We start from the raw sequence: 9,578 nt of genomic DNA on the forward strand, positions 1-9,578 counted from the left end.
CTTACTATCTTGAGAGCTCAAGAATTTAAAGATTGCATCAGTCACTGAAAAGGTTTTCTCAAAAGAAGCCTGAATCACAACAGTATCTAAATAACTATCTCCTTATTTTATTTATAACGAAGTTCTGGCCTCTGTTGCACTGCCAGAGCACATACAGCCCTATGCTTATTAAGGAAAGCACCTCAGCCCTGCAATTAGTGACTGCTAATTATCCTTCTCTGGGAGTGCCCTTAGCTTACCCAGCACAGCTGGAAGAAGAGCCCAGCTGTGAGAAGGCAGCTCAAGAGTCACCCTGGGCTGTGGGGCTCAGGGGAAGATGACTGAGGCTGTGCTTAGTTGAGCCTCCCAATGGCAGGGCAGTACCCTGGTTTCTGCTGGCCATGGTTAGTTAGGTGTGGGGCAGTGACAAGTGTCTCTGAGTTGGCTCTGGCTGTTAGGAAAAATTAAGCCTACAGAACTTCCTAGGAAGGGGATTTGTATCTACTGGAGGCTGTTGGTACTGAAAATGCTCACAATGTACTCAGTTATACATGCATAAAGGTAAGACAATCCTGAGCTCAAAGAGATGTGTAGCTCTGTTAAGGAAATCAACAATGAAGTTCTTGCTTAAAGAGCATAACAGGAAGAGAAGAACACTTGTTCTGCCTCTTGGTCCTCTTCACTTTTAAGTTTGGTATCAGTTTTGGAACTGTGAATGCATCAGTCTCACCTCCCTGGAATAAAGGACCTTATGAAAGGTACCCCTGAGAAGGTGGTTACGCTAAAGTCTGGCTAGGGGATATGATGTGGGATTTCTCCCTGAGGACCTTGGCACACTTGCAGGAGTGGAATGGGGAGTTTTTTGGCCAGAAGCCTGAAGCCCTCATGCAGGGAGCACCAGGGATTGTGGTAGTCTACTCCTGGACTGCATCGAGTGAGGTGAGCAACACTTGTCTGTTTTGCCTTGCATGCTGTATGTGTTGTGGTCTTGCACAGATTTCTAACCTGGAAAAAATACATGTTCACAAGCAGCTTTCACTTGCTGACAAAAACCTAAAATATTTATTTTTATTTATTTATTTTTTTTGGTCTATCATATTTAAATACAAAACCAACTCCAAGAGAATTAGGGTTATAAGGATGACTTGGAATTTGGTTATTCAATATTATGGTGAAAAGGTGGGGGATGCTCTAGGAACATGGGCAGCAAGGTGTGTCTCTTTCTTTCAGCTTGGAGGTTCTTACAGGGTCACTGTCATAACTGCAACTTGTGTGCTTGTGTGTCAATATTTCCACAAATTCCTAGATGTGGATTGTGCTATACATACCTCTGGGTAGAGACGTGAACAGTAAACAGGCAAACATCCAGAAAGCAGTCTCCCTAATGAAGTGAAAGAAAGGGAGAAATGATGAATGTTTTGTTGGAATGCTACAGCAGAGATAAAATTTATGTCCTCTTTCACAACTTCCTCAACTGTGAAGGAAATTGGGATAGATATCCGTGTGGATGAGAAGCCCTGTCTTGCTTTGCCTTCTGCTCTTTGGTGCAAATCACAGTTTTTATATATGAGCTTTCTCAATGGTCCTAAGGGGTTGGAGCTTTGGTCACTATGTCCATAGCTCTTTCTTTGGCTCTCATGTCGGGGAGGTTAATTGCACATATAGTTGGCTCTTGAAATTACTTTTCTTTGGTAATGAAACAGATTCTCTCTGCCCGCAAACTTCAAGCACTCTGCAGTAGAAGAAAGGCTAGCTTACCATTTCATTTTTGTGGCTTCCCTGTAGCTAGGAATTGTCCCACGTCACTAAATTCACCAGGCACTTCAACTATGAATTTTGCCTCTGTAAAAACAAAAGTGAAAAGCTTTTTTTCTTCTCTTTCTTTTCTTTTTTTTTTTTTTTTTACCCTCTCCATAAGAACTTCTCTAGAAGGATGTTTACTACACCTGGTATTTGGTTTCATGAGGTACAGTTTTTCTTCTTTCACTGTGTGCATAGAATACCAGGAATTTATTTTCAAGCCTAGGATGGGTGTGGGTCACAAGACATGCTGCAGAGACCAGCTGTGTGTTTTTTTTTTTTTTTTTTTTTTTTTTTTTTTTTTTTTTTTTTTTTTTTTTTTTTTTTTTTTTTGTTTGTTTGGGTTTTTTTTATCCTCTCTCTCTCTTCTCCTCAGCCCTTCGTACGGGAATCTTCTGCAGCCAGCCAGGATCAAAATAGATGGTGAAACCTGATGGATATCTAATAAAAACACATGCGTTGAGACATGTAAACACTGTCCCCATAACTCTAGCAAATATCATCTACGAGGATGATCAGGGGCCTGGAACATCTGCCCTACGAGCAAAAGCTGAGGGAGCTGGGCCTGTTCAGCCTGGAGAAGAGGAGGCTGAGGGGGGACCTGTTCGGTGTCTATAAATCATAGAATCATAGAATGCCCAAGGTTGGAAGGGACCTCAGAGGTCGTCTAGTCCAACCCCCCTGCTCACGCAGGGTCACCTAGAGCACGGGGCACAGGGCTGCATCCAAGCAGGTTTTAAAGATCTCCAAAGAAGGAGACTCCACAACCTCAAGGGAGGCAGTGAGGAGGAGGGGGCGGCCTCTTTCCAGTGGTGGCCAGCGACAGGACTAGAGGAAACGGTCACAAGCTGAGGCACCAAAAGTTCCACAGGAACTCGAGAAAACACTTTTTGACAGTGAGGGTGCCAGAGCCCTGGCACAGGCTGCCCAGAGAGGTTGTGGAGTCTCCTTCTTTGGAGATCTTAAAACCCGCTTGGATGCAGCCCTGTGCCCCGTGCTCTGGGTGACCCTGTGTGTGCAGGGGGTTGGACTGGATGATTTCTGGAGGTCCCTTTCAACCTTAAGCATTCTATGATCATCCAAGCTGCACATCCACCCATAAAATAGAATCAAAACTAATAAACCTGTACGGAAAATACTGACCAAAACATCTTCTTAGTATGCTTTTGAAGGCAGGTGGAAAATCAGATCCTTTCTCAAGAAGGCAGCAACCAGAATGAGGAGAAAGGATGTAGATTTGGGATTTTCTCACCCCATCCCATTCCCTTCTCCACTCAGCACCTCATATCTTATGGAAAGAAGAATGCAAGGGACAGCTCTCCCTAGTGTGCTGCAGGGATGGTGCTGATGGAGGAATGGGTGGTTTGGCCTCAGGCGTCTCATGTCCTGCCTGGGCTGACTGTGGGGAGAAGGTGTGGGGAAGCTGCTGGTGCAGCTCTGTTGCCTCGGGGGAAGACGGGTTTCCTCCGGTAAGCAAGGCCCCAGCGTGGCCCTCGGGGGGAACCTGCTCCTTCCACCAGGGCTGGAGCTCGTGTGCTCGCACTCAAAATGCTGGCACAAGAGCTGCATTTCTGACCTTCCCCTCTCTTTTTGTGGCCAAGCCCTGGTTGCACTTCATTTATCAGCCCTTTCCTGATACCTAGCGCAAACCATCTGGCGTCTTTGGCTTCTTATAGCAAGCAGGAGATGAGCGTCTGGCTCTAGATGCACCTCATTCCCTCTAGGCTCCTCTGGGTGGCGTGGGCCATGAAGGGTTGAGCCTGGGCTGTGGTGTGATAGATGCTGTCTGCATGGGAAAGCTTGAGGCATCTCTTTGGGAAGTCAGTGCCCCACAGAGGTTAGCTTAGCCTTAAAATGTTAAGCATGAGTTGAGTGACATTGTTGAGAGCTTGTGGAAGGTTATGGTGGTCTTTGTGCCCTTTGGGAAAGGGCAAACAGATGATGCACAGCAGCTAGCATGGGGAAGGATTTTGTTTGGCAAGTGCCGTGAAATCTTTGCCTGCTTGAGGTGTTTGTTTGTTTGTTTGTTCATTTGTTTCTTAATGGATCAAAATCAATGTATCCTACATGTTTTTGATAGACCTCTCATGTGGTAATCATTCTCCCAGATTACATAGTTACTTTTCTAGGCGTGGGCATATTCTTATGCTAAGTGAGGTTATGTGATAGGTATTTCCTCCTTGACTTCCTTTAGTAAATGAAACTGAAAAATGACAGCCAGCTTTATCCACCTGACTAGTTTTCCATGGTGCTTCACAGATTTTAGACTTCTGCACACATACCCTGTACCCTCCATCCCACCCACCCCTGATTTTGTACCAAAATACTATCAGAAAACCCTTGTCCTGTGCTCTGGCCTGGCACTGAGTCAAGAGCAAGGTGAAGCTGGAGGGGCCGTGCTTTCACGCTGGCTTTTCCTTAGGTCCTAATCAGAAGGAGGGCAGCCTGAATGCTGAGCACTTTGCTGTCACCTCTTCCTGTAGGTAAAGTTGGCCTTTTGATACCTTCCTCTGCAGAAGGAACTCAAAATCTGATGTATGTGACCAGCTAACAAGTCTGTGTAAAGCAACAGGCAGGAACGAGCCAAAAGCCACATCTTGGAGAAGCAATAGCTTCCTCCTCCGGGGCCATCCATTTGCTAATATTTTTATTTTATTTTATTTTATTTATTTTTTTTTTTTAATTCTGACTAAAGAACTGACTTAAACCAGAGCCTGTTTTTTTATGTGTCTGGCTTTGGCCAGGGAGTCCCTTTGGGGTTTCTGGTTCCCACAAACGTCACTACCAAGGTCTTGTGGGGTGGGGGGAAGTGGGACCAGACTTGCAATACCAAGTAATATCCAACACACATATGAATGTTGCTCACTTTAGTCATCCATGTGCTTCTGTTGGTTCCCTTTAGTTCCCTATTGAAGTTTAAGCCTGAACATAAAAGCAGAGTAAGGGAGGTTTTCTTTTTAAAGAAACACTTTTTTGCAGGTGTCTCTTCTAGATTGTTTTAACTGGAGCAAGGGACTTAATATTTTGTTTGGCTTAATCAATTATTTGGTTGAAATAACCTTTATGGGTTGAGCTGATACTGCTTGAAATACAAATGTTTATACCTAATTTAAACAAGGATTGCTAAACTGGAGATCTGTTCCAGTCTATGCACTTCAGCTGGTGCAACATGTTTCAGTTGCTGCATGGATGAGTTTTAAAATGAATAGTTTCTATTTGCTCTTTCATGTCTTGCCTTTCTTAGGTGGTGACATAAATGAGAAGGAAGTTGAGAACTTTTTTGTGTGTGTGTGTGTCTCTGTTTTGAAATGTAAAAATCAATTTCCTATGCATTTATTATGATGTTTGCACTCATTTTTCAGAGGCAAAAACAATTAGCTGAGGAATACTGTGCAGTGAAGAACCATTCTCTGAAGAATTAAAATACTAAGTAATATCTCTTTTAACACATGGGTCTATTTAATACAGACGAAGTCAGGCCAGGCAAGCAAAGCACGTGACTCAGTTGCAGTGCTCAGAACTTTGTGGCAACATCTGTGTCATCCGATGTTTGCATCATGATTGTGAGGCCATTTAGAGGACAAAGTAACTCAGCTCTGCCATAAAATGAAATCAATCAAGTAGATGAATAAATAAGTTTTGCTCCAAGTCAGGGGCCTGTGTTGTGGGTGGGTGGCTTTTCTTTTTTCTATTGCCTTAAACCTTGCTGGCAACTGTTAGATCAAAGGCCAGCAGTGACCCCACAGCTGGAGTATGTCATTTTCATAATCATATGATGGGGCAGCAGCTCTGGTAACTGTACTCAGGCTGCAATAGGCAAAATTAAAAAAAAAATCTTTTAAGTAATGCGTCCAATGATAGCTTGTAGCTGTGGCACATCTGTAGGATTTATATAATGCAAAGAATAATGAGTTTAGGATCTGGACCAGACCAAAGAGCTGAGCAGGGAACTGAAGATGCAGAGAGGGATGGCGAGAGGCTGCTATGGGGCTGTGGGTTGAAGCAAGGTGCTGGTCATGCTGGGGAGAGGGAGGTGCTGCAGTGGAAGCCTTTCAGCACAGTGAGGTGCTCACCAGGTATGATGCTCTAAAAACTTTTGTGGATTAAGTGGGTTTAACGATTTGGGTGTTGGAGGCATTAATTTGATTGCTGGCTTTTCCACTTGTCTTGCCAGCTGGCTGAATAACATAGGAAAGGTGCTGGATGAATGGTAATGCAAGCTGGAACAGACACCAGTAATCCTGAAAGGCTTGGCCAAAAGTGGTTGGGAGGAAGAGAGCTGCCCAGAGACTCACTACACACCTGGCAGCGCGCTGTGGCTTAGTCACTGAAGTGCTGACATGTCTCTTCCCTCTCCTTGGGCACTTCTGGCTTTCCAGAGCAGCTCTTACATGTAACTGAGGGTGTGGAGATGAACTTTCTCTCTGGCTTGATGAAATCCCAGTAGCGCCTCGCGCAAAGAAATGCCGCCCTACTCATCCTCGTCCACCTGAAGGCTGTCACCTCTGTTCTTTAAATGCTTGGTGCTCATACAACCACCCGGTCCTGTTACCCTTGGTAGTAGAAAGATAATGAGTGATCTTGTAGTTGGAAATTACAACTTAGTTTGTTGGAGAAAGGTTTTATGATGCAACTACCTGTACCGAAACTTAATGATTGTTTCTGATCTTATTTGAAAGAAATCTGCAAACAAACTGAGGCATCATTCAGGCGGCTCTCCTATCACTAGTTGAAGGAAAGATACCTCGGAGATTTCAGGGCAGGACATGCTGGCAGGTATCCAAAATGAACATTTCTCCTTCTAGGGTTTTAGCTTTGCATTTAAATCATCCTAATAATTCCAATCTGAAAGCAATTTTCTGGGGACCGTGAAAGCTGCAGCCCAAGTGTTACCAACTTCACCTTTGCGGTTTCAGGCAGCTGGGCGAAATGCTCTTTACTCCCAAGGGACGTGATTTTTTTTGTTTTATTTTGTTTTGATGTGTTTCTTTTCTTTTTTTTTTTTTTTTTAAGGTGCCCTGTAACAAACTCGATGCCTGTGGTCCCTGTGGATGCAGAGCTCGGCCGAGACAGCATGTGCTGCTCTTGTGAAGGCAATAGAAAGCTGTCCTCTGTGTTTATTTTTTTTTGGTCATTGTTTCCTTTTTTAGCACAGTCTGCGGCAGTTGAAAGCCACCCCACCTTGCCCAAGCCTGCTGTGCCCTGGAGTGCTGTGGACTCTGTTCACACTCGCTTTCTTTTCCCCTTGCTCCGGCCGCGCCTCCGGTGCTGCGGAGGTGGTGGGTGGAGTGACAACCTTTTGCTTCCTTGTGTTTTTCCCCAAGCCGCTGGAATTTCCCATGCCTGCTTTTCCTACTGCCTCCGCTGGCTTCTTACCCGTGGGCTCTGGGTCTGAAAGATCGTTATCTAAGATTTATCTGCCCTGTAATTTCATCCCATTGGAGGGAGAGAGTGAATGAGTGTATGTGATTCATGCGGGGGAAAGCTGTGGCCAAGGTGCTGCAACAGGAACGTAGACACCCACCCCTTTCCCTGGCCTGGAATTAATGGTTTTGGTAAGGAGCTGTCTTCTCACACACACACACACACACACACACACACACACACACACACACACAAACACACACAACTGTGTGGGAACAGGAGTTAAAAATTCTATGTGGCTTGAGGATGCAGGATTCAAACCCGCAAGAACTTTCCCAAAGATTTGAGGGGAAAATAGCACAACTTGGATGTCGCTGATCAGAAACAGAATGTATACAAGTTAGCACAATCTCGTTACCTACTTATTCCCCTTTCTAGATTTTACTGTTGATTTCGTAATTTTTTTTTTCTAATAGCTCTCAGACTAAAGCTGTCTGTGGCTTTGAAAAATGGGAAGGGTTTGAGAGTCTCAGGGGAGCAGAGCTAAATGTGGCACGTCTCATTTCAAGTTTCAGAAGGAAGGAAGCCTGTTCTTGATACACAAGTGGGGACAACCTGACAGCAGTCAAATGACACTCCAGTCTTGTGGTATGTGGTGATTTCATGTTATATTTTCACTGAGTTTTGAGTGAATTCCCAGAGAACCAAGATCCATATAATCCATCTAAATGCTGTGTGTGAAGAATTTTGGTGTCTGTGATCTACTTGCTTCCCTTAAGGGAAAGTTGATCTAGGGATTAGGTGAAGCCTATCTGTGTATAGGTTCTTAAGGCATCTCATGCTGCTGTTGCCTGTGAGGTCTCTGTTATAGACACAGGGCTCCAGTGCCACCAGTTCTGGAACTGGGTTTGCACTTTGTTCTTCTAAAACTTACTCTGTCCCTAAGGAAGATAACTCTTGTGCAAGGCTTAGTGATTAGGTTTTCAAAGCTCCTCACTGCTCCTCAGAAAGCAATATGGCCTATTTTTTTGTTGTTGTTCTCTTTTCCTTCCCTCTTCTACCCCATCCTATGGGAAAAGCCTCTTGAGGATCTTTTTAGACTCTTTTAAGACCTAGGGAGCAGCACATCACTATCTGGCCTCCTAAACCCTGCTGTGTTCTTGGCCTCACCTAGCCCTGTCATTGCCAACGTAAGGTCTCCTGGCTTTCTGAAGGCTTGATGCTGCCTGGGTGGGAAGTCGGGGAGCGTAACCCAAGAAGTATTTGTTGTATCCCATCCCCTTGTGCTCACTGGGTGAAGTTTGTTCCCTGTGGCTAGTGATGTATTGTGGTCTCATGGCCTTTCATGGAACTTGTAAAGAGAAACCGAAAAGTCATTGTTCCTTTTTGCAATGTCCCAATTAAAGTTCCTCTTTCTTTCTATTCCTTTTTGTTCCTCTGAGACTTTCCGTTGCTTTTTATCTGTCAACTCCAGCACTTTTTCTTTTGCTGAATAATTTATTTTTAAGAAGAATAAAGAGCTGATCTTTTTCATGTAACTGCAGTCTCTTAAAAGGTATATATATCTTTTTTTTCTTGTAGAAAGATTTAACAACTAGATCACAAGTGCTAATGTAAAAAGAGCTGAGAGTTCCTTCAACTGATTTTTAAATACACATATATGTGTGTGTATATATATATATATATAGAATTTCCCACCTCTCTGAATTTGAAGGCAACTCTTGTCCAAATATCTCATTCTAGTAATCTCACTGCTATCTTGTCTTACTGTTCTATAACCTCTGAAAAGTAGAGGTATTGCAGAGTAAAATGTTGACATGCAAATAACCTTGGTTACTTAGTTAGACCCTGTTTTTTCACTCTGAGTTTTCTTTCTCTGACATGTTCAAACTGACCTTCAGAATTATTCGTAGCATTACCAAATTCTGAAATATTGTATACAAGAAACAAAACAAATGAGCAAATAAAATACCAAAACAACAAAAAAACCCACCCAAATAGCTAAGTCCATGTCTAGATTCACTATGTAAAGAGTCCTTCAGATATCAACAGGATTGCTGAAGACAGTAAAGCTCTACTTGATGGCTTAATACAACACTGATGTATCACAACAATTTCCAAATTGGATGATCTGAAGCTAGCTGGGAAAATGAGACTTGGTTTTGAAGGGAGATATGATGCAAAATGACTTACTAGAACCACTTTGGCATTGAGAGTTCAGCCTTTCTCAGTGGCGTGTAATGGCTGCCACTTGAAATATTTGTTCAGTCCTGTCACTGCCCATTAATGTGTGTGAGAGTTCAAGTTTTGATGGCCAAAAGTTGAGGAGAAACATCTGTAGGCTGTATTGGGATGGGACAAAATGGTGCAATCACGTTACCTCATTGCATTCCTCTGATGCTCTCAATCATTTGAACTTTTTCTTTTAGCTTAAA

The 9,578-nt window shown here is 43.5% G+C and overlaps 1 long non-coding RNA gene across 1 annotated transcript; it reads left to right on the forward strand.

The window, feature by feature from the left end:
* Window positions 1–412: 412 nt before the first annotated feature.
* LOC112944695 lies at window positions 413–900 on the forward strand. The gene is made up of 3 exons (XR_003248817.1): window positions 413–540; window positions 613–737; window positions 823–900. It is a non-coding gene; the product is annotated as an uncharacterized LOC112944695 (long non-coding RNA).
* The last annotated feature ends 8,678 nt before the right edge of the window (window positions 901–9,578 follow it).

Source organism: Nothoprocta perdicaria, unplaced genomic scaffold, assembly GCF_003342845.1.
Source record: "Nothoprocta perdicaria isolate Ctin4 unplaced genomic scaffold, notPer1 scaffold_171, whole genome shotgun sequence".
Taxonomy (NCBI): domain Eukaryota; kingdom Metazoa; phylum Chordata; class Aves; order Tinamiformes; family Tinamidae; genus Nothoprocta; species Nothoprocta perdicaria.